Source organism: Schistocerca serialis, chromosome 3, assembly GCF_023864345.2.
Source record: "Schistocerca serialis cubense isolate TAMUIC-IGC-003099 chromosome 3, iqSchSeri2.2, whole genome shotgun sequence".
Taxonomy (NCBI): Eukaryota; Metazoa; Arthropoda; class Insecta; order Orthoptera; family Acrididae; genus Schistocerca; species Schistocerca serialis.
In genome coordinates, this window is record NC_064640.1 from 605,264,525 (window position 1) to 605,290,153 (window position 25,629).

A 25,629-nucleotide genomic window follows, 5' to 3' on the forward strand; every position below is an offset into this window, starting at 1 on the left:
TAAAGAAACGTGATGTAACACCTTTTTAGCAAATATTGTTGTTGTGGTCTTCAGTCCTGAGACTGGTTTGATGCAGCTCTCCATGCTACTCTATCCTGTGCAAGCTGCTTCATCTCCCAGTACGTACTGTAGCATACATCCTTCAGTGTATTCATCTCTTGGTATACCTCTACGATTTTTACCCTCCACGCTGTCCTCCAATATTAAATTGGTGATCGCTTGATGCCTCAGAACATGTCCTACCAACCGATCCCTTCTTCTACTCAAGTTGTGCCACAAACTCCTCTTCTTCCCCCAATTCTATTCAATACCTCCCAATTAGTTATGTGATCTACCCATCTAATCTTCAGCATTCTTCTGTAGCACCACAATTCGAAAGCTTCTATTCTATTCTTGTCCGAACTATTTATCGCCCACGTTTCACTTCCATACATGGCTACGCTCCATACAAATATTCTCAAAAACGACTTCCTGACACTTAAATCTATACTCGATGTTAACAAATTTCTCTTCTTCAGAAACGCTTTCCTTGCCATTGCCAATCTACATTTTATATCCTCTCTACTTCGACCATCATCAGTTATTTTGCTCCACAAATAGCAAAATTCCTTTACTACTTTAAGTGTCTCATTTCCTAATCTAATTCCCTCAGCATCACCCAATTTAACTCCACTACATTCCATTATCCTTGTTTTGCTTTTGTTGATGTCCATCTTATATCCTTCTTTCAAGACACTGTCCATTCCGTTCAGCTGCTCTTCCAAGTCCTTTGCTGTCTCTGACAGAATTACAATGTCATCGGCGAACCTCAAAGTTTTTATTTCTCCTCCATGGATTTTAATTCCTACTCCGAACTTTTCTTTTGTTTCCTTTATTGCTTGCTCAATATACAGATTCAATAACATCGGGGATAGGCTACAACCCTGTCTCACTCCCTTCCCAACCACTGCTTCCCTTTCACGCCCCCCGACTCGTATAACTGCCATCTGGTTTCCGTACAAATTGTAAATAGCCTTTCGCTCCCTGTATTTTACCCGTGCCACCTTCAGAATTTGAATGAGAGTATTTCAATCAACATTGTCAAAAGCCTTCTCTAAGTCTACAAATGCTAGAAACGTAGGTTTGCCTCTTCTTAATCTAGCTTCTAAGATAATTCGTATGGTCAGTATTGCCTCATGTGTTCCAATATTTCTACGGAATCCAAACTGATCTTCCCCGAGGTCGTTAGTATTTTGCAGCCGTGACTTATTAAACTGACAGTTCGGTAATTTTCACATCTGTCAACACCTGCTTTTTTTGGGATTGGAATTATTATATTCTTCTTGAAGTCTGAAGGTATTTCGCCTGTCTCATACATCTTACTCACCAGATGGTAGAGTTTTGTCAGGACTGGCTCTCCCAAGGTTGTCAGTAGTTCTAATGGAATGTTATCTAATCCCGGAGGCCTTGTTTCGACTTAGGTCTTTCAGTACTCTGTCAAACTCTTCACGCAGTATCATATCTCCCATTTCATCTTCATTTGCAACCTCTTCCATTTCCATAAGATTGCCCTCAAGTACCTCGCCCTTGTATAGACCCTCTATATACTCCTTCCACCTTTCTGCTTTCCCTTCTTTGCTTAGAACTGGGTTTCCATCAAAGCTCTTGACATTCATGCAACTGGGTCTCTTTTCCCCAAAGCTCTCTTTAATTTTCCTGTAGGCAGTGTCTATCTTACCCCTTGTGATATGTGCCTCTACATCCTTACATTTGTCCTCTAGCCATCCTAGCTTTGCCATTTTGCACTTCCTGTCGATCTCATTTTTGAGACGTTTGTATTCCTTTTTACCTGCTTCACATACTGCATTTTCATATTTTCTCCTTTCATCAATTAAATTCAATATGTGTTCTGTCACCCAAGGATTTCTACTAGCCCTCTGCTGCCTTCACTACTTCATCCCTCAAAGCTACCCATTCTTCTTCTACTATATTTCTTTCCCCCATTCTTGTCAATTGTTCCCTTATGCTCACCCTGAAACTCTCTACAACCTCTGGTTCTGTCATTTTATCCAGGTCCCATCTCCTTAAATTCCCACCTTTTTGCAGTTTCTTCAGTTTTAATCTACAGTTCATAACCAATAGATTGTGGTCAGAGTCCACATCTGCCCCTGGAAATGTCTTACAATTTAAAATCTGGTTCCTAAATCTCTGTCTTACCATTACACAATCTATCTGAAACCTGTCAGTATCTCCAGGCTTCTTCCATGTATACAACCTTCTTTTATGATTTTTGAATCAAGTGTTAGCTACGATTAAGTTATGCTCTGTGCAAAATTCTTCTAGGCGGCTTCCTCTTTCATTCCTTACCCCCAATCCATATTCGCCTACTACGTTTCCTTCTCCTCCTTTTCCTACTATCGCATTCCAGTCACCCATGACTATTAAATTTTCGTCTCCCTTCGCTATCTGAATAATTTATTTCATCTCATCATATATTCCTTCAATCTCTTCGTCATCTGCAGAGCTAGTTGGCATATACACTTGTACTACTGTAGTAGGCGTGGGCTTTGTGTCTTTCCTGGCCACAATAATGCGTTCACTATGCTGTTTGTAGCAGCTTACCCGCACTCCTATTTTTTATTCATTATTAAACCTACTCCTGCATTACCCCTATTTGATTTTGTATTTATAACCCAGTATTCACCTCACCAAAAGACTTGTTCCTCCTGTCACCGAACTTCGCTAATTCCCACTATATCTAACTTTAACCTATCCATTTCTCTTTTTAAATTTTCTAACCTACCTGCCCGATTAATGGATCTGACATTCCACGCTCCGTTCCGTAGAATACCAGTTTTATTTCTCCTGATAACGACGTCCTCTTGAGTAGTCCCCGCCCGGAGATCCGAATGGGGGACTATTTTAGCTCCGGAATATTTTACCCAAGAGGACGCCATCATCATTTAACCATACAGTAAAGCTGCATGCCCTCGGGAAAAATTACGGCTGTAGTTTCCCCTCGCTTTCAGCTGTTCGCAGCACCAGCACAGCAAGGCCGTTTTGGTTAGTGTCAGAAGGCCATATCAGCCAATCATCCAGACTGTTGCCCCTGCAACTACTGAAAAGGCTGCCGCCCCTCTTCAGAAGCCACACGTTCGTCTGGCCTCTCAACACTCAACGGATACCCCTCCGCTGCGGTTGCACCTACGGTACGGCTACCTCAGCTATCGCTGAGGCACGCAAGCCTCCCCACCAACGGCAAGGTTTATGGTTCATGGGGAGTGGGGTTCGAGAATCTGGACTTCAAATTACATGACGAAAATTCTTATACTGGATCGAGACAGATATCAAGAAACTGTCGTACCTGTTAAATAACCACAAAAGATGTTAAATATGGTTTCATTCCGAAATAACGAACTTGAAATGATGTAATGTATGTGATGGATGGTGATTCTAACCGAGCACCTAATCCGATAGTTTTGTAAGCACAACAGATTCCAGATATAAAATTTACTCAGCCGTAGCGAGATGTTTGAAACAGTAATGACGAGAAAAATGAATAATTTCGGTCTCCCCAGGGTTCGAACGCGACAGGTATCGCCGTTGTTTTCTAGCCACGATTGGACATTAAACGTAGACTTTTTTAACCAGAAGCGAGATGTGCGCATTTTTGAACTAGAAGTGACGTGACGAAGAGTACAGTGATGACTGCTAATCGAACCCGCACATATTGTTGTTTACAACATACGAAGACACGTTAGCTATAGAATTCTTTTTCACCAGTAGCAATGAGTGGCATGTTTGAACTTGAAATGATGTGACGAAAATATCTATGTCTCTCTGGTAATCGAAGGCGTCACATATCGTTATTCATAATGAATTAAGAGATGTTAAAAATCAAAATAAATTTCCACAAACATTTAGGTATGGTCATGCTGAAGCCTGAAAGGACGTATGAAAATTTTTGTGCCGAACCAGGATTCGAACCATGACACACGCCTTACGGGGAGTTTGGAACATTGAGCACACAACGATTTGTTGGCCCTGTGTCATCACGAAGGGATCAATCCTCGTGAAACAAGAGCCAGTATATTCAACATCTCAAGCTGAAATAAAAGATAGAATAAGTGCCCTTTGACCTTATATGACGTTTGGTTCTTTAACTGAAATAAAAATACTAGTGTAAGAAAGGTTACTGGAGACGGAGTTTCTACATCCTGCCACTTACGCCTCCGTCATGGTCCAACATATCCTGTAGTTGGTAGCGAAGGGACATCACGTTGAATGTGAATGTGGAATCACGGTGGAATCATAAGTTCTCCATTTGGCATAATCAGGCGTTATAGGCTCTACTAGTACTTATTCAAAAATGGGTTCAAATGGCTCTGAGCATTATGGGACTCAACATCTTAGGTCATAAGTCCCCTAGAACTTAGAACTACTTAAACCTAACTAACCTAAGGACATCACACACACCCATGCCCGAGGCAGGATTCGAACCTGCGACCGTAGCAGTCCCGCGGTTCCGGACTGCAGCGCCAGAACCGTACGGCCACCGCGGCCGGCTACTAGTACTTATTAAAAAATCTTCGACTGAAGTGATAATCGAAGCCTGACTCTATATATACAACCTAGTATCGAGCTCCCCGATCACTGAACACCACATCCGTCTGAATCGTGATTTTGTTGTAGCACTGGTGGGCCAGACTGGACAACAATTTTGACTTCCTGACTCCCTGGAGTGGATTACGGTCGGTTCAGAACATTGATATCTGCTCGATCGAATCGTCACTAACTGGGTACCAGCCTCAGCTACCCAGTGCGTATATCCAACTTGATTTTGTAATCACCAAAATAAAATTACATGGCGGCAAATTACACAAATTGCCAACACTGGAAGATGCGGGAGTTTCCACAGGCAGTATTGCTTCTACTTAAGCTACTCTCTATGTTTCGGGTGTTGCCCATCATTAGATCATCGTCCGCCCCGACAGCTGAGTGATTAGCGTGACGGATTCCCGTCCTACGGGCTCAGGTTCGATTCCGGGTTGGGTCGGAGATTTTCTCCGCTCAGGGACTGGGTGTTCTGTTGTCTTCATCATAATTTCATCTCCATCCGGTAAATAAGTCGCCCAATGTGGCGTCGAATGTAATAAGACCTGCACCAAGGCGGCCGGACCTGCCCCGCAAGGGGACTCCCAGCCAATGACGCCAAATTTCCATTTCCATCACAACATTTAAATGAACTTTACGCATAGTTTTTTGTTTTGATATCGGCAGTAGCCGAAAAGAGATGATGACTAATGATATAGACCAGGGACATTCAATAATTAAAGAGAAAAATTGATGTAGAAATCAAAATATTTCTAGCAGGAGCTTTTTATTTTCATGACTTTCGATTTTTATCACTGGGATGCGCTGATAACAGCAGTAGAACAAAAATTATTTTGTTTATAACATCAATAAGAAAGCAGGTGTTGACAGATGTGAAAATTACCGAACTATCAGCTTAATAAGTCACAGCTGCAAAATACTAACACGAATTCTTTACAGACGAATGGAAAAACTAGTAGAAGCCAACCTCGGGGAAGATCAGTTTGGATTCCGTAGAAACACTGGAACACGTGAGGCAATACTGACCTTACGACTTATCTTAGAAGAAAGATTAAGGAAAGGCAAACCTACGTTTCTAGCATTTGTAGACTTAGAGAAAGCTTTTGACAATGTTGACTGGAATACTCTCTTTCAAATTCTGATGGTGGCAGGGGTAAAATACAGGGAGCGAAAGGCTATTTACAATTTGTACAGAAACCAGATGGCAGTTATAAGAGTCGAGGGACATGAAAGGGAAGCAGTGGTTGGGAAGGGAGTAAGACAGGGTTGTAGCCTCTCCCCGATGTTGTTCAATCTGTATATTGAGCAAGCAGTAAAGGAAACAAAAGAAAAATTCGGAGTAGGTATTAAAATTCATGGAGAAGAAATAAAAACTTTGAGGTTCGCCGATGACATTGTAATTCTGTCAGAGACAGCAAAGGACTTGGAAGAGCAGTTGAATGGAATGGACAGTGTCTTGAAAGGAGGATATAAGATGAACATCAACAAAAGCAAAACAAGGATAATGGAATGTAGTCTAATTAAGTCGGGTGATGCTGAGGGAATTAGATTAGGAAATGAGGCACTTAAAGTAGTAAAGGAGTTTTGCTATTTGGGGAGCAAAATAACTGATGATGGTCGAAGTAGAGAGGATATAAAATGTAGACTGGCAATGGCAAGGAAAGCGTTTCTGAAGAAGAGAAATTTGTTAACATCCAGTATTGATTTAAGTGTCAGGAAGTCATTTCTGAAATTATTTGTATGGAGTGTAGCCATGTATGGAAGTGAAACATGGACGATAAATAGTTTGGACAAGAAGAGAATAGAAGCTTTCGAAAAGTGGTGCTACAGAAGAATGCTTAAGATTAGATGGGTAGATCACATAACTAATGAGGAAGTATTGAATAGGATTGGGGAGAAGAGAAGTTTGTGGCACAACTTGACTAGAAGAAGGGATCGGTTGGTAGGACATGTTCTGAGGCATCAAGGGATCACCAATTTAGTATTGGAGGGCAGCGTGGAGGGTAAAAATCGTAGAGGGAGACCAAGAGATGAATACATTAAGCAGATTCAGAAGGATGTAGGTTGCAGTAGGTACTGGGAGATGAAAAAGCTTGCACAGGATAGAGTAGCATGGAGAGCTGCATCAAACCAGTCTCAGGACTGAAGACCACAACAACAACAACATCAATACTGTATTTAACGATGGCTTGGGTGCTTAAACTTTCACATTAGTTGAACAACGTTCAGTGATACCTTTTTGCTTCTCCCAGAAGGTGAAAAACTGGCTAATAACTGTTGTCGAATGCTTTTATATTGTGGTGAAAGTTGTATGTACAGCGGAAACCGTTGTGTCAGAACAGTTCACAAACGGTCGAACCTCAGTGACTGACGAGTAACGTCCTCGATGGTCAGTAGATGTGTCAATTTCTTTGCTTGAAACCCGCATTGACGACATTATTCTTGAAGACGGACGTGTTAAAGCTAGCCGGTCGGTGTGGCCGAGCGGTTCTAGGCGCTTCAGTCTGGAACCGCGCGACCGCTTCGGTCGCAGGTTCGAATCCTGCCTCGGGCATTGTTGTGTGTGATGTCCTTAGGTTAGTTAGGTTTAAGTAGTTCTAAGTTCTACGGGACTGATGACCTCAGATTTTAAGTCCCATAGTGCTCAGAGCCATTTAAACCACTTTGTTACAGCTTAGCATATAGCAAAAACAGTGCCAATAGGTGTTAGCATTGTTCATAACGTTATTAGTAACTAGCTCAACAGCCGTGCGGTCTGATGCGCCTTGTCTTGGTTCGCACGGCTCCCCCCCCCCCGCCCCCCTCCCGTCGAAGGTTCGCGTCCTCCCTCGGGCATGTGTGTGTGTGATGTCCGTAGCGTAAGTTAGTTTAAGTTAGATTAATTAGTGTGTAAGCCTAGGGACCGATGTTCTCAGCAGTTTGGTCCCATAGAACCTTACCGAAAACCAGCTCAAGTACTACAAGTGAAGTGCAGGGCAGATCCCGGAAAAGTTAAAGCAACCACACATGGAATCAGGACTCAAAGCGTACATACTTAAGAGAACGCTACGAAATGGAAAGTAACCCTTTTCTAAACAAGATTTTAGCGTGTGATGAAGCTTCGGTTCACCATTTTGAACCAATGACCAAAAGATGAAACATGGGACCTTGAATATTCCGGCACATTAACTAGGGAACGTATAACACATATACTGTACATCAGCACCTAAATATGCCACTAACACACAGTAAGTGTAACCCTATGGGAGGGAATTTTGAAGTGTGACCGTGAGTTAACCTAATGGACAGAGGGTATCGAACATGAATTTCGTTACTATGGCATTTAGTAGAAAACTGAAGGACTTTAATTTGATAAGTAATGAAAGTAGTGAAAGTTTTTCGTGAATAAAATAATAGACAGTCGCCAGCCTAATTAGGCATAATAATTTGGAACATTAATCTCAAAGAATTTAAATATAATTTAGCAAAAGGGGGTTTCATTCTTTCTCTCTTGGTAAAGTACAAAGAACACACACAAATACCAGATGAACTGACCAGTTGTAAGCAGTAGTTATGATTTGCATAAACTGGCAAACACAGAAAGATAATTAGCGCTTTACTCCTATTGATAATAATCACCACCTCAACCATTAACCAATTCAGCACCAAAAGGTCATCAAAGACCTCAAGAGACTAAATGAAGTATGACAAAAGTCCTTGTTTAACTAACACACACACCACAAATGCAGATAAATAACACTGTACAAACACTTTTTTACCCTCTCTGGTTTATGGAAATACGAGGGTCGTCCATAAAGTAAGTTCCGTTTCCGTTTCTATTCGCGGCAGCGCTACGATCGCAGTTCCGAGCACGCGCGGCAGTTACTCTGACTGAAGGAGAAGGCATGTAGGCCATTTGGAGATCGCTGCTGCCGACGTGTGCTTTGTAGTGCTTCTTTATAATGTCAGCCGTAATTGAAAATGGGTGTGAAGTAAGATCTGTGATTGGTTTTCTAAATGCAAAGAAAATTAAACCAAAGGAAATTCATCGGCAATCTACGAGGTTTACGGACGAAATGCTACGAGTGATTCAGTGGTTAGAAGATTGGCCAGACTGTTCAATGAAGGACGTGATCAAGTGCACGGTGAAGAACAAAGTTGATGCCCGTCTATGGTTACTGATGAACTGGTTCATACAATTGAAGAGAAGATTAAGCACACCCGTAAGTTTACACTTAGTGTCCTTGCTATGGAAGTTCCGCAAATCTCACGATCACTAATTCATGGAATTGTTACTGAAAAATTGAAATTTCGAAAACTTTGCTCACGTTGAGTACCAAAAATTCTTACTAAACAACACAAAAAACATCGGATGGGCAGTCCACTTCAGTTTTTGACACGCTAAAATGAATAAGGCGATGGCTTTCTTTCTCGGATAGTCACGGGGAATGAAACTTGGATATCATATGACACCCCTGAAACAAAACGGCAATCAATGGAATGGAGGCACACTTCATCCCCAACGAAGGTTAAGCCTAAGCAAATATTGACTCCTCGAAAAGTTATGAGCACCGTTTTTTTGTGACAGAAAAGGCATTTTGCTGATTGATTTCTTACTACGAGGCCAAACAATCAATGCACATGGTTACTGCGAGACCATTAAGAAACTGCCCCGCGCAATACAGAACAAACGCCGGAGATTACTGTCAAAAGGTGTTTTTTCCACGATAATGTCCGACCTCACACGGCAAATGTGATCAAACAACTCTTACGGGAATCTCACTGGGACGCGTTTGATCATCCTCCGTACAGCCCGGACCTCGCTCCTAGCGGCTTTCATCTCTTCTTACATCTAAAATCTGTCCTTGGTGGTCAATAGTTCAACGATGATGACGAGCTGAAATAACATGTTACTACATAGTTGAACACAGGCGGCAAAGCCGGCCGGAGTGGCCGAGCGGCTCTAGGCGCTACAGTCTGGAACCGCGCGACCGCTACGGTCGCAGGTTCGAATCCTGCCTCGGGCATGGATGTGTGTGATGTCCTTAGGTTAGTTAGGTTTAAGTAGTTCTAAGTTCTAGGGGACTGATGACCTCAGATGTTAAGTCCCATAGTGCTCAGAGCCATTTGAACCATTTGAACACAGGCGGCAACCTTCTATGAAGAAGGCATACAAAAACTTGTGCCACGCTGTGAGAAGTGCCTACAAAATTTCCGAAGCTATATAGAACTGTACAATAAATATTCTTTCTGTGTCTGTACACGTTTGTTTTATACAACCAAACGGAATTTACTTTTTGGACATACCTCGTACTTCAGATTTCTTTAGCAAAACAATCTTTAGTTTAACTTTTTCATAATAAAAAAGAATGTAGTAGGGACCCATAAACTGTCACTTACTCTACTGGCAAATTCTGTAACTATTGCAGAGACAAATTACCTAACACTATTGTGGATTTCTAACTCCACTTAAATTTGTTTATGTTTTAACGCTTTAAAACAAGTTATTCAAATATTAAGCTCAATCAGTTTCAGAAAACAGTTCATGATACTAATAAATGCAGTTTACTTTTCATAACAGTCCAACATACGTGCCTTTCTAACTACCTGTGAAGCTGGTAACTTTAATAACAACATTTAAACATTCTAGCACTGAACTTTAGCACCTTTAGTGCAACCACGAACCATTATATTTTTCAGAAACAGGGTGCTCGGTTATCTGTACGTTATGGACAGGACCCTGCATTGGTTTGAGATTAGGACAGGTGTTAAGGTGCAAACACAGTTTTATGTGACTGGAATTATTATTGAAAAACATTCACATCAATATACTGGTCCATACTGTGATACGTATCTGAACTCCTGTAGTTGGTGGAGCAGTGGCGCAATAGTAGTGGCAAACATGTGGCGGCTAAGTGGTCCCATGCTCTTGAAGTTGTATGCTCTTTATAAATTCTTCTTGCCGATGTATTTCCTTCATTTCAGAGCCATTCTATGACAACAAGAGCATCATACGACAGCCAGAACCACATCCAAGGCAATTTCAACGTAAATTGGCTTCGAAATGCCTCACTTGGCACCCGCCTTGTTAACAGTACAACGTCTAGCCACTGACTGCGTGCTGTGCTCTCTTTCTTGCCTCCCAGATTGACCGCCAGATCCACCTTTTCCCGCGCACGAAGCCCCTTACGTAGCGGAGGAAGTTCCCCACGTCTTTTAAGTTACATCATACAATTTCCCTAAGTATGAACCAGTTTTCTACATTCAATTTCTCTTTTATAAATAGGCATATTTTATAAAGTTTCATTATTTAAACACACTGTTGAGTTTTTTCTAAAATATCCATCACAAACATCCACTTCCCTCTGGCAATTCAAAGACATTTATCAGTAAAGGCCAAATATTTCATAGTTACATACATAAAATTACGCAGTATAGATTATTTATAATCGATCTTGGTGTTACAAACGGACAACAAATGTAGCATCTTGTCATTAATGGCAGTATACAAATTAATGCACGCATCTTGTGTACCCTAAGCTGCTAGCTCGTTTAATTGAAGCTCTCCCAGCCCGTCCCATTATTAAGTGAAATCGCAATTCAACTACGAATGATATATAAATTGTAGAGAATTTCTTCTCCGCCAACTTATTTCTACAGTGGTATTAAATGTTTTCTGCCATTTTCAGTTTATCCGACGGAGACAACAGATGAAACAACAGAAAACCATTATGGGGTAATCAGGACCTCGCATTCGTGGTTTTCTGATGGTTTCAGCACATTCACTAGTTATATAGTGGGAGAACATTCTCCGACGAGAAATACTTTGTTCTTATAGTGATAAATCACCATAAATGGGTTGTAGATTATATCTAGAATACCGGCTCATTATTATCAACTCTTACAACTGCGTGTTCTCCAGCGAATTAAGCGAACAGAAAAGCAAACAGAAAATTAAGCGAACAGAAAAAATAATGAATATAGCATGGGGTGAACATCAAATCCTTCATCTTTCCAATTCAACATTCGAAAAATGTCGAAAATAAGCGACATAATACTTTCTAAAGACGGACAAATAACAACAGCAATAATAATATTACAGTAAAAAGTAATTAAGTTTGGGGCATACCGACATTCAGCTGATGATTATAAAAAGTTGACTGTTCAGACTGCACAAAAACTGCAGTACAAGAGAGTTTCTTAATAAAGCGTTACTGAAATTCAGTCTCGTCGTTTTCAGCTGCATTATAGAAGGGACAATACAGCTGACTTTACATATACTATCTTTTAAGCAATATTTCACCCTATGGTTAAAGTTGAATTCGCATCAGCAAACAAACGCGATGTCACAGAGCTAGTGAAGCGCCGATGTGTAAAACGTTCTTTCACTTCTGTAGTAGTAGTTAACAAAGAAAGAACGTCTATTGTTTACAAAGCGAAAAATATGAGAAATTACAGCAATTTACGTTCAGAATGTTTCATCAAAATTACAAGAAAATATCCAATAAATTTTGAAGGATAATTCAAGTCTAGTACCGAAACTAACCCCCCCCCCCCTCCTCATGAACCACGGACCTTGCCGTTGGTGGGGAGGCTTGCGTGCCTCAACCATAGAGATAGCCGTACCGTAGGTGCAACCACAACGGAGGGGTACCTCTTGAGAGGCCAGACAAACGTGTGGTTCCCCAAGAGGGGCAGCAGCCTTTTCAGTAGTTGCAGGGGCAACAGTCTGGATGATTGACTGATCTGACCTTGTAACGCTAACCAAAATGGCCTTGCTGTTCTGGTACTGCGAACAGCTGAAAGCGAGGGGAAACTACAGCCGTAATTTCTCCCGAGGGCATGCAGCTTTACTGTACGGTTAAATGATGATGGCGTCCTCTTGGGTAAAATATTCCGGAGGTAAAATAGTCCCCCATTCGGATCTCCGGGCGGGGACTACTCAAGAGGACGTCGTTATCAGGAGAAAGAACACTGGCCTTCTACGGATCGGAGCGAGGAATGTCAGATCCCTTAATCGGGCAGGTAGGTTAGAAAATTTAAAAAGGGAAATGGATCCGTTAAAGTTAGATATCGAGGCAATTAGTGAAGTTCGGTGGCAGGAGGAACAAGACTTCTGGTGAGGTGAATACAGGGTTATAAATACAAAATCAAATAGGGTTAATGCAGGAGTAGATTTAATAATGAATAAAAAAAAATAGGAGTGCGGGTAAGCTACTGCAAACAGCATAGTGAACGCATTATTGCGGCCAAGATAGACACGAAGCCCACGTCTACTACAGTAGTACAAGTTTATATGCCAACTAGCTAGGCAGCAGACGATCAAATAGGTAAAAAGACGAGGGCTAGTAAAAACCCTTGGGTAACAGAAGAAATATTGAATTTAATTGGTGAAAGGAGAAAATATAAAAATGCAGTAAATGAAGCAGACAAAAAGGAATACAAACGTCTCAAAAATGAGATCGATATGAAGTGCAAAATGGCTAATCAGGGATGGCTAGAGGACAAATGTAAGGATGTAGAGGCTTATCTCATTAGGGGTAAGATAGATACTGCCTACAGGAAAATTCAAGAGACCTTTGGAGAAAGGAGAACCACTTGCATGAATATCAAGAGCTTTGATGGAAACCCAGTTCTAAGAAAAGAAGGGAAAGCAGAAAGGTGGAAGGAGTATATAGAGGGTCTATACAAGGGCGATGTACTTGAGGACAATATTACGGAAATGGAAGAGGATGTAGATGAAGATGAAATGGGAGATATGATACTGCGTGAAGAGTTTGACAGAGCATTGAAAGACCTGAGTCCAAACAAGGCCCCCGGAGTAGACAACATTCCATTAGAACTACTGACAGCCTTGGGAGAGCCAGTCCTGACAAATCTCTACCATCTGGTGAGTAAGATGTATGAGACAGGCGAAATATCTTCAGACTTCAAGAATAATATAATAATTCCAATCCCAAAGAAAGCAGGTGTTGACAGATGTGTAAATTACCGAACTATCAGTTTAATAAGTCACAGCTGCAAAATACTAACGAGAATTCTTTACAGACGACCTCGGGGAAGATCAGTTTGGATTCCGTAGAAATTTTGGAACACGTGAGGCAATACTGACCCTACGACTTAATTTAGAAGCAATATTAAGGAAAGGCAAACCTACGTTTCTAGCATTTGTAGACTTAGAGAAAGCTTTTGACAATGTTGATTGAAATACTCTCTTTCAAATTCTGAAGGTGGCACCGGTAAAATACAGGGAGCGAAAGGCTATTTACAATTTGTACAGAAACCAGATGGCAGTTATACGAGTTGGGGGGCGTGAAAGGGAAGCAGTGGTTGGGAAGTGAGTGAGACAGGGTTGTAGCCTATCCCCGATGTTATTGAATCTGTATATTGAGCAAGCAATAAAGGAAACAAAAGAAAAGTTCGGAGTAGGAATTAAAATCCATGGAGGAGAAATAAAAACTTTGAGGTTCGCCGATGACATTGTAATTCTGTCAGAGACAGTAAAGGACTTGGAAGAGCAGCTGAACGGAATGGACAGTGTCTTGAAAGAAGGATATAAGATGGACATCAACAAAAGCAAAACGAGGATAATGGAATGTAGTGGAGTTAACTCGGGTGATGCTGAGGGAATTAGATTAGGGAATGAGACACTTAAAGTAGTAAAGGAATTTTGCTATTTGCGGAGCAAAATAACTGATGATGGTCGAAGTAGAGAAGATATAAAATGTAGATTGGCAATGGCAAGGAAAGCGTTTCTGAAGAAGAGAAATTTGTTAACATCGAGTATAGATTTAAGTGTCAGGAAGTCGTTTTTGAGAATATTTGTATGGAGCGTAGCCATGTATTGAAGTGAAACATGGACGATAAATAGTTCGGACAAGAATAAAATAGAAGCTTTCGAATTCTGGTGCTACAGAAGAATGCTTAAGATTAGATGGGTAGATCACATAACTAATTGGGAGGTACTGAATAGAATTGGGGAGAAGAGGAGTTTGTGGCACAACTTGAGTAGAAGAAGGGATCGGTTGGTAGGACATGTTCTGAGACATCGAGGGATCACCAATTTAGTATTGGAGGGCAGCGTGGAGGGTAAACATCGTAGAGGGAGACGAAGAGATGAATACACTAAGCAGATTCAGAAGGATGTAGGCTGCAGTAGATACTGGAAGGTGAAGAAGCTTGCACAGGATAGAGTAGCATGGAGAGCTGCATCAAACCAGTCTCAGGACTGAAGACTACAACAACAACAACAACAACAACAACAACCGAAACTAAATCGACTATGACAGGGGTGCCAAACAAATCTTGTTATGTTGCTAAGTCACAGCTTTTGAATAGCAGTAACCTATTCTTGTGTGGCGCTCAAAATCTCACTCTAGTGCTGCTACCCTAATCTTGCTACCTGTCTTCTGTGCCGGACATCAACTCGAGGGCAGGCTTCAGTCAACGCACGTACAGAATACATCACAGAGTTTACATATATTCTGCCTGATGATTACAATTATCTGAGTATGTATAATACCACAGAAGCAATGTAAATCTAAGTAAAGTATCCTGTGATTTTCGTAATTGTATTACTGTATGTTTATATGCTATCTGTGTAATGGAGACATAGTTGCATCATGATAATTCTCAAAGATGGAAGTTTCAGGATGATCTGTACATATGGTAAGGATACTTTAGCTGTATTTCTAGGATTGCAAAACATCGAAATCGGCCATTGTCTCGACTTTAGGCAGTTCTGCTAAGAAAATCATCATATAAGGTCGAGTCAGTGCTTCGCAAGTGTGCCGCAGACAGAAAGAAGTCTGAGGAACTGCTTTATACCATTGGAAAAGAAAAGGTCGCAATAAAAAGTTAACACCAACATTTCAGTTACTGTAGATACGTTACTACTGAAGTATTACTGGGAATACATATCCGCTGTCATCTTACAGCAGTAGATAAAAGTTCCTCAGATTTGTAATCTGCCAAATGTCATTTTTTCGCTTTGTGAGACAATATAAACATCAGATGTAAGTTGCGTAATTGTGTAAAAGGCAGATAGAACTAGTCAACCAAGCAGCTTAATCTATTTGTCCTTTAAGACAATATGAGTGATGTTTGATCATTAATTTTGACATTTGTGTGATAGGACATTAACGTCATCATATCTTCAATCATTGTTTTATGACGGCGCTAGGGTAAGTGCGCCTTAGCAGTTGCAACTGTTTCTGCTGGGGTTATTTACCTGTGGTTGTATGGACATACCATCTTTCTGGATTGGTTATGAAGGCCTAAAGCAAACGAAGTAGTGAATATAGGAGTCTGCATAATTTAATATACAACAACTACCACCGTTACACCTTAGAAAAAGATTCGGCGGAGAACCCAAGAAAATTCTGTTCCTATGTAAAATCGCTAAGTAGGTCTAAGGCTTCCATCCAGTCACTTGTTGCCCAGTCTGGTGTGACAGCAAAAGACAGAAAAACGAAAGCCGAAGTTTTAAATTCCGTGTTTAAAGAAACGTTCACGCAGGACGATCGTACAAAAATACCGTCGTTTGACCGTCGCGTCCCGTATGGACGACATAGCAATAAGCATCCGTGTCGTAGACAAAAAACTGAAAGAGCTGAAAAGAAATAAGTCGCCAGTCCGGATGGAATCCCAATTCAGTTTTACAAAGAGTACTCTACGCCATTATCCCCTTACTTCTAAATTAAAAAACTCCTCCCGCACAGGCCATGAAGCCCCAAAGGTACCGACCAGCCGCCGTTTCATCCTCGGCCCACAGGTGTCACTGGATGCGGATATGGAGGGGCATGTGGTCAACACACCGCTCTCCCGGCCGTATGTCAGTGTCCGAGACCGGAGCCGCTACTTCTCAATCAAGTAGCTCCTCAGTTTGCCTCACAAGAGCTGAGTGCACCCCGCTTGCCAACAGCGCTCGGCAGACCGGATGGTCACCCATCCAAGTGCTAGCCCTGCCCGACAGCGGTTAACTTCGGTGATCTGACGGGAACAGGTGTTACCACTGTGGCAAGGCCGTTGGCCATCCCCTTACTTAGCTTGCATTTATCACCTATCTCTCGTCCAGCGCAGAGCCTCAAGCGACCGGAAAAAAGCGCAGGTCATTCCTGAATACAAGAAGGGTAAAGGGACGAATCCGCAATATTACAGACCAACATCCTTAACATCGGTTTGTTGCAGAATTCTGGAACATAACGTCGTTAACATTGTTCAAGATTTCATGCACTGGCATTAATTTCGCTGCAAACAATGCGTAACGGATCGCTGTGATAGGATCGCTTCTCATTCGCATCAGGTTACATTTTTGTACATTTACAGCCAGCTGCCAGTCATCGCATCTACTAGAAATTTTGTGTGGCATCTTGTATCAACCTACAAGGAAGGTAACCGGAAGTTCGATATAGCATTAGTAGTGTCCTGCTTGGCATAGTCACGTCGTTTAAATACCTGGGTGTAAGGTTGTAGAGCGATATGAAATGGAACGTAGGACTGTGGTATGGAAGACAAATGATCGACTTCGGTTTATTGGGAGAATTTTAGGAAAATGTTGTTCATTTATAAAGGAGACCGGATATAGGACGCTATATGACATCATCTTGAGTACTGCTCGAGTATTTGGGATTCGCACCGTGTTGGATTAAAGGAAGACATCCAAGTAATTCAGAGGATGGCTGCTAGATTTGTTATCTGTAGGTTCGAACAACACGCAAGTTTTACGGAGATGCTTGGGAAAATTAAATGGGAATCACTGGATGGGAGCCTACGTTCTTTTCGAGGAGTGCTTTTGAGAAAATTTAGAGTACCGTCATTTAAAGTTAACTGCAGAACAATCCTACTGCCGCCAACATATATTTCGTGTAAGGACCACTAAGATGAGATACGAAAAAAATGAAATGAAATGATCGTGTGACATTGTTGGACGGGAGGTCCGAACTGGGAAAGTTCGGCCACCGGGTGGCAAGTCTTATTTCAGGTGACGCCACATCGGGTGACTTGCTTGTCGGGGATGATGAGATGATGAGAACAACACAACACCCAGTCCACGGACGGAGAAAATCCCCAACTCTGCCGGGAATCGAGCCCGGGCCCGCTGCATGGTAGGCAAGCGCGTTACCACACAGCAAAACAGGAGGGACAACATATGAGAAATTATGGCTCGTACTAAGGCATATAGATAGCCCTTTTTCCCCGATCCATTTGCGAGTGGAACAGGAAAGAAAACGACTAGTGGTGGTACAGGGTACCCTCCGCCACACACCGTAAGGTGGCTTGCGGAGTATGTATGTAGATATATATGTAGTGTAACTGATAGTTTTACCTTCGCGGCACGTAATCCACAGTGTCGCTTTCAGCTCTAGTATTTTCTTTACTTTGAGAAATACAGTGTGGTTTCTACTCAGTGGTGGAATTAACGGGGGGAACCATGATGCTCAGCCAGGGGAGGGGTTGGGGGCTGGGTGGCCAGAAAATGACAACTTAATATTTTTCTAAGATCAAATTTGCCTCACATTAATAATTTTGAAGAGGTAGTTAATAATTTTACGAACATTTGTCATTTGAATAAAATTTTATCATTTTTGTACAAATTTCTGATTTAACTCTTGTTGTGGTTCTCATTCAAGCCCTGTTGTTGTGGTGGTCTCAGTCCGAAGACAGGATTGACACATCGCTCCATGCTAATCTATCATCTCTGAATAACAGCTGCAGCCGACATCCATTTGAACCTGCTTACTGTATTCATGCCTTGGTCGCCCTCTACAATTTTTACCCGTCAAACTTCCTTTCATTACCAGAATCACTATTCCTCGATGCCTCAGGATGTGTCCTTTCTGTCGACCTCTCGGTATGCGATCTGATGCTCTCCCGGTGTCTTTCTAACTTGTAGAATTCTCGGGTGTCTGCCCAGGTCACAATGTAAGTTCTCAAAAAAATTTAAGCGAGCAGAATTGTTTCTATCTTCAAGTCGTTATTGATGACTACTGCTCTGCTAGGGCCGGTGTCATATATTAGTTGACTGTTTCCCCCTCCATCACTCCGCTCCTGACGCTGTCCGTGCAGCCGCCACGGTGGGTGGTGACGGCTGTGGATGTGGCAATACCTGGCTGAGAACTGCGGCCCTCAGTCTCTGCATTCTGTGTACCTCACTAGACGGGAACGCTTTGCTTTTAATCTCCTCAGTGCAGGGTTCCACGCCTAACTCAGTACACTATATTTGTTAATGAGACCGTCTTGAACCTTAATTTCAAACACCTCTTTAATCACTCACTCGCAGAAGAAAGAAGATTGCCTAAATAACTTAGTTTTGAATCTTCAAGGCAGATTAAAACTGTGTGCCGGACTGGGATCGAACTCGTGACCTTTGCCTTTATCGGGAAAGTGCTCTACCAATTCAGCTACCTGAGCAAGACTCACGACCTGTCGTCACAGTTGTACTTCTGCCAGTGCCTCATCTCCTAAACCTGTGAGGACAGTTTGTGCGTCGTGCTAGGATAGCTCAGTTGGCAGAGCACGTGCTCACGAGAGGTAAAGTTCCTAGGTTCGAGTCGCACTCTCGCACACACTTTTAATCCTCCAGGAAGTTTCGTATCAGCGCACACTCCGCTGCAGAGCGAAAAATTCGTTCTGGTATCTCAGTTTTGTTGTAATCTATAGTAGGGGCTATTTTTGTAGTACTGTCGACCACGGCTGAATTTTGTGATCTGTGGCGTCTATGTTCACAGCAGGTCTCTACTGTGCGTACAGTTTCCCCCATTTGTATACCATGCATCACTGTCGGGTGGTTTCTTTAATTTTTTCTTTTTTTTTAGAAACTGTCTATGGGCCATTCGTACCACTTGGCACGTACCTGTCTAAGAGGTAGTGTATAACACTCCTAATTCTCCTATTCTTTTCTGTTTATGGTCAATATTTTCAGTCAGACAAAGGAACATTCGATGTTGAAGTGCAGGTAATTTAATCTGTTTCGTGTCGACTTACTACGCAGAAGCATCTTACTACCAGTCTCAGTATTCCTATTGACTCTCAGTGTCCGAAATAACAGTTACCATCTTCATATAGATAAGGTTTACCAGCCAATGATATTCTTCAGTGCGGATCCACTCACATTGTTCAAACTCTTACGGGAATCGGTAGATTGACTGTCACGAGCAATGAGTATAGTGGGTAGGGGCACTGCAAATGTAGTGTGTGGACAGTAAGTTGGAAATGTGGGTCTCACGTGGAGCGTGCCAGAGATAAGTCCGTGCATTCGCACTGTCCTCTGTGTCCTCAATGGCTCTGCCGACGCGGTAGCTCAGCGTGTTCGGTCAGAGAGATAGCTGCCCCCTGAAAAAACTGGGTGAAAAAAAATCCGGCACGGTAGCTCAGAGTGTTCGGTCGGAGGGTTAGCAGCCCTCTGTAATAAAAAAAAATAAAAATAAAATAAAAAACAGTGAATAGATCAACAACGAACTTCAACGGGTGTCATGGGACGTCCGCTCCGAACAAAGGCAACGAACGTTAACGAACAAAATGAGATTTTTTTTAAAAAGAAGTCAGATAGAGCGTCTGCCATGTAAGTAGGAGATTCTGGGTTTGAGTCCCAGTTGGGGCACACATTTTCAACTGTCCCCGTTGATATTTACCAACACCAGTAAGCAGCTAATGGTCACGATTTCATTGTAATTTCACTTATCACTTCAGTCTCCCATGTCATCGAAACTACAGATTTTGTTGCTGTTCACTTTTGGATTCAGCCAGCTTTCTACTAACGAAATTATGTAGTGTTATTATCCTTTACAAGCCGGATTAGTTGAGAGATAATTCCATGGTTTCACTTGCTAATAGATAATAATATATTAATATTTTCTTTCTCTGACTCGCAACAACGAATGCTATCCTCTGTAATTAATGGAGCTGATGATATATTCATCTCCAAAAAGTACAATTTTTTATCAGGCCTATGCAGAGTTTTCTCGGTCCTTAAATACCACATGCACACTCCGAATGTACACTGCCACAGAAGTAATTGCTTGGTGGGAGTAGTAAAGGCCTGAACTATTGGGGGGGGGGGGGGGGGCGACGAGAGGGGGGATGCTTCATTTCACCTCTCCATAGCATATGTCGAAAACTCCACATCCAAACCAGAGGATCACTAGGGATTCTGAGAATTATGCTGCAAAACACTATCTCAGATTGCACACCATGTGTTTTCCCCACTTCAGCCAGCCGTCTGTAGGAACCGACTGAGGATGGCCTCTGCAACCATGCAGCATGTGCTATTCGTGACGACATGAGGCACTACTTGCAGTCAACTCCATTGACTGCGGTCAATAGCCGCTGGAAGTGGCTCCTCTACATCTCGGACAAGACCTCATGGAAGACATACATAGTGATCACTGATTTTCCCTCCCAAGTCTGACTGCTATTTCCCTAAGCAGCTCCATCACTCGACTAATGTTGGCGGTCCTAGTGACCAGCAAACAAAATTTCTGTGCTTGACTGCCTTCCAGAATATTGGCCCTGGCTGTCGTTGGTGGCTCGAATGTGCTTTCAGCAAAAGGCAAGGCAACACAAGGAACTCCTTGAGTGCGAGGTAGCAAGCTCAGTCTTTAGTAAGGCTCATTTGAAAGTGTTGTGTTAACAACTATGTTAGGAAAAATATTAGCTGCTAATGACTCAGCATGTTCATCAGGAAGGTGACAGGAAATGAGCGTCTGGGAAGTGCAGATATCAACGTTCTATGGGATGTATGTATTACGCTTCACAAAATGAACATCATCGACATTCAAAACAAATTAAGAAAAAACCATTAACTTACACCATGAACACCGAATGAAAAATGGAGCACCGTCAAGTTCGAAGGCGAACTCATTGGGAGTTACAAACTGTGCAGGACATTGAGCTAGGTATTCAATGTTAAAGAACGTATATGGAATCATACTGGTGTAAAGAAGTGATAAGAACTGATAGAATGTGATAGCATGCAGCTGAATGCAGAACAGTTTTTCGTGGAGCTTATTGAGAAACTGGCTTTCCTTCAATGCATAGCTGCAGATCGTGCGATAATATATTTTATAGGCACGGAAAAAACAAACATCCAGGGGTTGAATTTGTATAGTGGTTCCAGGTGGTATCAATTGATAAGTCACAAGCTTTTCAGGAGGGATAGTTTTCCTAAATGTGTATGATTTTTATATGCAGACTAGAAATCGAGCAAAAGCAAGTTATTTTGCCCAGCTATTGGCCAAAAGTAGTGATCATACCATAGTTACAGTTCGCCTACGCCCATTTTCCCACCCTTGCTTGCTGTGACGTGAGTATTTCCTACTGCCCTCACAATATCACGCACACGAGAAAGAACCGTAGGGGACAGAGCACCTCCAGCTTCTCGCACCACAATAAATAACTTTCCATTCAATTTACCCTCCAGATTAACAGCTGACATAATTCGATACGAATGCATTAAGGCACTAATCTTTATACAATTCTGTTGGTATCTCTGATTTCCAGGGTTCCTTTCATATGTTTCCTCTTCAAATACCAATTGGTCAGAGTTGAAAATAAATTCCTTACTGAAAGACTGAATAATCGTTCATCTCATCCACAAATTTTTCAGCCGATTCCGCAGTCTGCTATGCACCGTCAAGTTCACGCTTTGTTTGAAATTTCGTCATCTTACGTCTTCCAATTCTGTGGCACTGTTTGAAGTTATGCAACCATCCACGCTTTCCTTGAAATCACTGTAATCTATGTCGCGTGGAATTTGATGTCCGTAAGGTAGTAGGTAACTATTATGCACAGCCTGTAAATTGTATCGAGTATCTTTCAAACGCAAAATGGTTCAAATGGCTCTGAGCACTATGGGACTCAACTGCTGTGGTCATAAGTCCCCTAGAACTTAGAACTACTTAAACCTAACTAACCTAAGGACATCACACACATCCATGCCCGAGGCAGGATTCGAACCTGCGACCGTAGCGGTTGTGCGGTTCCAGACTGTAGCGCCTTTAACCGCTCGGCCACTCCGGCCGGCTTTCAAACGCACAAACACTACTTTTTGTAAAAGTGTACCTTGTCCTCCTTTGAATAACTTTAGTTTTTCTTATGCACTACACAGTCATATTTCTGCAAGCTTATTAGAAATCCGTCCCTCATTGTTCTTTTGCCACGCTGCGGATGATCTTCCACGTACAGAATTATGTTTACTACCCGCTTCTTGGAAAACGATTGTCCTTTAGTACGCTTCACTGGAGATGAGATTTGTGGCTCCCTGTTCGACAAGGATGATGAACTGCATGGCTCGACACCTGTTTCAATATCACTTTCACTTGTTAATCAGGTATCGCCATAATTGTACTCCTCGTGAACATTGCCCGCTCAGTCGAGTGTATACGATACCACACATTCCACCGACTCATCTTGCAGAAACACTAATATTCAATCTGCCATTTCTTTCTCACTCTGCGAAATTCCTTGGGTTCCTTTCTAACGAAATGTCGGCTGTTATTGTAAATATAATGCAATGTTTCTTTGTTCATCATTGCCATTGCTCTGTTTGTGTTAAAACCGCTAGCATTACAGCACTGTTTTGTGTTACTCATCGACTAAACAGTTCAACTACTTATTATGTAAATTGAAGAAGAAAAAGAAGGAAGAAGAAGAAGAAGAAGAAGAAAAGGGGAGGGGAGAAAGAGAAGGGAAGGAATTGGTGATATCAGCTGCATCAGAACTTGATTCGGAATCGGCAGCGACGAGTGAAAAATTTGTGCCAGAGTGCGACTCGAACCCGGGATCTCCTGCTCGCTTGGCAATTCCGTTAACCACTGCGCCACCCGGACACAGCGTTGATCGCAAATGCGTGGACTATCACGACACGCTCCCCAGCCAGCCCACATTCCCACGTGGCGCCACCTATCCGCAGTCCCCGTCAATGTCCTACATGCTCGCTAATTTTTTAGATTCCCACTTGAAGGTCGCACGCTAATGTGCATCGTCACTGAAGGTTGTAAATTCATAAGCCATCGAAGCGAATCGATTATATAAATGCGTGGTGTCTGGTCTGTCAGACATGTCAGAAAGAACAGACACCACACATACATATAACAGTTCAACTACGCTCCTTGGCCACCATCCAGCAGAAAGCTCATTCCCGCCTCTGCCTTCTGAAACTCCTGTCTGGCTGGACATGAGGATTGCATCCTTCTATCATCCTCCACACCTACAAATCCCTCATCCGTCCTATCCTCTGTTACGCCTGGATCTCCACACTCACCCGCTTTTACAAGACCCTCCAAATCCTCGAACGCCATGCACTCTGCCTTGCCTTCCGTATCCCCCTTCCTTCCCCCACACAGCTCCTGTATGAACTCATCCCCTTCCCCCACCTCCTCCAGTTCCTCCAACATTTCTGCATCCTTTACATTGTCCGCAGGCTTGATCCCCCCCACCCTCTGGTTTCCTCCTTCCTCTCCACCCCCCGCCCATTGCCGCGCCTCTAACCCTGTATCCCTCCCTATCTTCACCTCCACACCCTCCATCTCCTTCACCAGGGCAATTTCCAGCGCCTCCCTCTCCTGGATGATGAACTTCGCCGTTACATTTACCCTTCCTTCCAACTATAACCTGGAATTGTTCCCCCCCCCCCCCCCCCCCAGGGCCTCGTTTTTCCTCTCCCCTCCTTCCCCCAGAGCGGATTTTCCTCCTTCCCCCCCCCCCCCCTCCTGAGACCCTGCATCCCATCCTTGCCTCTCTCCTTCCCACATCCCTCCCTACCTGGCCCTCTTCAGCGCGCCTCCCGCCCATATCCCTCCCTCCCTCCCTCCCTCCCTCCCTCCCTCCCTCCCTCCCTCCCTCCCTCCCTCCTTCCGGTCTCCCTCATCTCCTTGAGCCTGGCAGATCCTCCGTTTTGATCATCGTCAGTGTGCCACATCAGTGTTGTGTTTAGTGCTGTTTCTCCTGTGCGTCAAGAGGTGTGATTTTAATTGTGTGCTGGCCTTGTACTTAGTGTCACTATCAGTGTTTGTTGTGTGCTACACCATCAGTCGATACTTTTATGCTCTGGTCATACTGTGCCTTGTGTTCTTTTAATTGTCCCAGTGTGTGGTTTTTTGTGCGCGCAACTTTTTTACGGTTTATATCTCAATTTTACAGTCGTCCCTTTTTTTGTCTATTTCCATCCATGATGTTCCCCCTTTTTATATCTATGTTCACCATGTTTTCTCCTTTGTATATTTTTAAATGTCTTCTATTGTTTGCTCCATGTCTTTCGGCTAAGGAGCAGAGCATATGCTGCTGCCAGCCAGTCCCAATGGGGAATTGAAATACACTCCTGGAAATTGAAATATGAACACCGTGAATTCATTGTCCCAGGAAGGGGAAACTTTATTGACACATTCCTGGGGTCAGATACATCACTTGATCACACTGACAGAACCACAGGCACATAGACACAGGCAACAGAGCATGCACAATGTCGGCACTAGTACAGTGTATATCCACCTTTCACAGCAATGCAGACTGCTATTCTCCCATGGAGACGATCGTAGAGATGCTGGATGTAGTCCTGTGGAACGGCTTGCCATGCCATTTCCACCTGGTGCCTCAGTTTGACCAGCGTTCGTGCTGGACGTGCAGACCGCGTGAGACGACGCTTCATCCAGTCCCAAACATGCTCAATGGGGGACAGATCCGGAGATCTTGCTTGCCAGGGTAGTTGACTTACACCTTCTAGAGCACGTTGGGTGGCACGGGATACATGCGGACGTGCATTGTCCTGTTGGAACAGCAAGTTCCCTTGCCGGTCTAGGAATGGTAGAACGATGGGTTCGATGACGGTTTGGATGTACCGTGCACTATTCAGTGTCCCCTCGACGATCACCAGTGGTGTACGGCCAGTGTAGGAGATCGCTCCCCACACCATGATGCCGGGTGTTGGCCTTGTGTGCCTCGGTCGTATGCAGTCCTGATTGTGGCGCTCACCTGCACGGCGCCAAACACGCATACGACCATCATTGGCACCAAGGCAGAAGCGACTCTCATCGCTGAAGACGACACGTCTCCATTCGTCCC

General features: G+C 43.0%; 1 protein-coding gene and 1 pseudogene across 1 annotated transcript in view; one reads left to right on the forward strand and one right to left on the reverse strand.

Annotated features, from left to right (window-relative positions):
- Positions 1 to 25,629, forward strand: part of LOC126471036 (uncharacterized) — a 197,719-nt gene that overhangs the window by 94,356 nt on the left and 77,734 nt on the right. The gene's annotated exons all lie outside the window — the stretch shown is intronic.
- On the reverse strand, positions 16,487 to 16,604 carry LOC126471646 (5S ribosomal RNA; annotated as a pseudogene).